The sequence below is a fragment of the Procambarus clarkii genome, chromosome 8 (assembly GCF_040958095.1).
Source record: "Procambarus clarkii isolate CNS0578487 chromosome 8, FALCON_Pclarkii_2.0, whole genome shotgun sequence".
Taxonomy (NCBI): Eukaryota; Metazoa; Arthropoda; class Malacostraca; order Decapoda; family Cambaridae; genus Procambarus; species Procambarus clarkii.
In genome coordinates this window covers 22356174-22359846 of record NC_091157.1, presented here as the reverse complement: position 1 = coordinate 22359846, position 3673 = coordinate 22356174, and positions in this window count along the sequence as shown.

Sequence of the window (3673 nt, the reverse complement as noted above, 5' to 3'; positions counted from 1 at the left end):
ACGCCTGTGAGTATCAGTACATGCTGCCCGCAACCGCGCTGCCTGACGCAAGTTCTTCACAACATATACTCCCAGTCCATTCTAACCAATCATGTCTCCTAAAAATGTGACTGCGCAGGGAAATAAGGGCATCAAACCCCTTAACAAGGCATCCATCCCGACCAACTCTAACAACCTTCGTGTTTCTCCGTCCGGAAGCTCTGGGGTCCGTGGCGGCGGTGCTGCCCTCCCTTCCTCCCCATTGAGCCAGGGAGCGGTGTCCTCTCAATCCTCTCTTATTAACACGCTAACATCCCAGTTTACGCAATTCAAGCAAGCTTCTGGTCCCTCACCGGATTTCCCTAACTGGACCGAGAATCAGAGATTCAAAAGTTGTGCCTAGTCCTCGAGTCTCAAAATGCTATCATCTTGAGTCTTCAAAATGAGAATCTAGCGAACCGCGCGATTCTCCATCATCAACAACAAGAAATAACCCTCCTCTGCGAGGATATTAGAAACTTTAAGGCTAGCCAAGACCAACTCCAGCATGACTTGAATGATCTCCGTGAGGAAAACAATCTTCTGAAGCTGATGAAGCCATAAAAAACAGGAGGAAGCTCTCAGTAAAATGACTGCATGTATCAGTACATTATCCGGCCAACGTTCCGTCTCCCAAGAAGAACAAGACCAACAAAAGCTGCTAGACTCTGTTATTGTGTCGTCCCAAGATATACCTGTGGAACGTGAAGGTGAAAAGTGTGTCGAAATAGCTCAGGCTCTCCTACAAAACGAATTGCAGGTCATTTTAAACAAAACTGACATTATTGCTGCCTACAGAGTAGGCAAAAAGATTCCATCAGGTCAAAACCAGCAGAAAATTCGCCTGAAGCTGACTTCTCAGTTCATGAAATCCCATCTTGTCCGGACAGCTGCATCCCTACGGAAGGGATTATACATCAACGAGTGCTTGACTAGGAACAGACAGCAACTCCTCTACCGCCTGCGTCAAATCCGTCAACAAAACCCAGATGCGATTCATCAGTGCTTCGTTAGAGATGGATTGATAAAGGTGAGAAAGACCGCAGAGGGCAAAATGTTTACAATTGCTAATGAAGAGAACCTCAATACTTTCCTCTCCCAATGTGGTTTGTCTCACCATATTATCACTCTCAATGAAATAACTTAATTAACCCCCTTGTCAACTAGTGGGCTAGGTATCCTAAGTCTCCTTGTTTCATTTTTTGACTTAATTTTTAACTTACTCTTCACTAGTCATTTACTGAACTTAATTAATTGAGTGCATTAATATTTCTTCAGGTCTTATTAATTACACAGTCATAACTGAACTATTATAGTTAATAATCATCAGCTAAATTTGCCTATGTTTATTATTCAACTTTTTCTTTGATTTCATATATTTTGTTAGTGCCTTGATTGAAACTATTGACAACAAATTCTCTTTTATTATACTTACTGAAACATGGTTGAAAGAGGATACTACTCAACTCTTTAACATGCCTAACTACTCGGCAATTCACAACTGTCGTCAACTTCAGAGAAGTGGTGGCACTGCTCTTTACTACCACCAAGAACTAACATGCTTAAAAGAAATTAGAACTAGAGACTGCTATGGGGAGTATATCTTCGCCAGCTTCAGAGTCAAGGGTGCCGAGTCTGTCCTGTCTGTGGGTGCAGTCCATAGAATTCCTAACACTGAATGTGTCCGAATTCAACTCAAACCTTAGAAATCTAATACTTGATAACAAACTGGACAAAAACCATCTAATTATCGCAGGGGACTTTAATATTGACCTCTGCGAGCCTGAACACCCTACTGCTGTTAGCTTCCTCAACTGTATGAATTCCTGCTTCCTCATACCCTTAATCACTAGACCTACTAGAATCACTGATAGCACTGCCACGACTCTAGATCACATCTGGACAAACATAACTTCTCTGCTTACTTCAGGTATAATCACCGATAGCACTACAGACCATTACCCCACATTTCTCTTAACTAACATAGTAAACCACCTCTAGAGTCAAGAGAGTTAAGTTTTAGACTGCACAATGAAACTGCTATAGACAATTTTATAACTGCTGCTGATAATGTCAACTGGGAGTCCGAGTTAGGTAACATAGGGGACATCAACCTAGCAGTGCAATCTTTTCTTCAAAAAACTCTTAGCCTTTATAACACCCACTGTCTTATGCTTACAAAACAAGTCACAACCAAAAGGCTTAACAATCCCTGGCTTACAAAGGGAATACTTAAATCCAATAATAAAAAACATGACCTTGAGAAGAAGTATAGGTTAGGAATTGTCTCCAAAGAATTCTTAAAGAATTACTCATTATTGCTATCTAAGATAATTAGACGAGCCAAAATTAATACTACGAAGATAAATTTACCCAAATAAAGAGCAACATTAAAAAACTTTGAGCACAATTTCACAAATATTGGGATCAAAGAAGACTTTAAATAACAAACCAACACTCCTGTCCAATAACGATGGTCAGCTTTCAGCCTCTGATTCTGCTATTGAGTTCAATAGGTTCTTCTCTTCCATTGGGTCATCCCTTGCAAATGATATTCCATCTTCCAGTATTGACGTTAAGGACTATCTTACAGGTAACTATCCACAGTCTCTGTACCTAAAGCCTATTAATTCCACTGACGTCAATGAGATAATCCTTTCCCTTAAAACCAAGTCTAGTGCCCTTGAGGAGATACCAACTTTAATTACAAAAAAGCCTCCAGATCTTTAGCCCCTGCTATTGCATTGCTCTTCAACAAGTCACTTGAACTCCAAACCTTTCCAGATATTCTAAAAAAAAGCGAGAGTAACGCCTGTCCACAAATGTGGTGATCTCACAGATGTTAACAACTACAGACCTATATTAATCCTGCCAAACTTGTCAAAAATTTTGAAAAACTAATCTATAAGCAGCTTTACTCGTATCTAGCCAAACACAATATACTTAGCCCTTGCCAATATGGCTTCAGACCCAAAAAAGCACTAACGATGCACTTATTAGTATGCTTAACTCGATTCATACAGCTCTTGATAAAAATGAGTTCCCTGTTGGGTTATTTGTGGACCTGCGTAAAGCTTTTGACACTGTCAACCACCAAAACCTTCTTCTTAAATTACATCATTATGGAGTCAGAGGACACTCCCTGCAATACCTCAAATCCTACTTTACTGACAGGCTCCAGTATGTTTCTGTGAATAATTCAATATCTCCCACCCTACCCATCAACATTGGTGTCCCCGAGCTTTGCGCCACCGCCGCCAGGAGCGCTGCCATCGCACCAGTTTGTAAACACACCTCACATGTGCTTCTTCACACGTCTCATCACCGTTTTTCATTTGGCCACTGTTATATTGCAAATCCTGCAGCCCTGAGTTAAGTAATTATGAGCTAAGATATCGTGTGCTATGATTTAATGAGGTTTAACGTAAATATATCCATAATATCCTGTGAATTAACCATTCAGTGACTTGTTAAATATTGGAGCTGGTTCAGTACTCCATTCCCACAGTTTCTCTGAGTCATTTCAATATTTCCTGCATTGATTCCATTATCATTAATTGTTACTAGTGTCATTAGTGAATTCAGAGGTGAGAGAAGTAAGAAAATAACCGCTGCATTACGTAGGAATGCGGAAGAATTTCTGATGGAGGAGAAG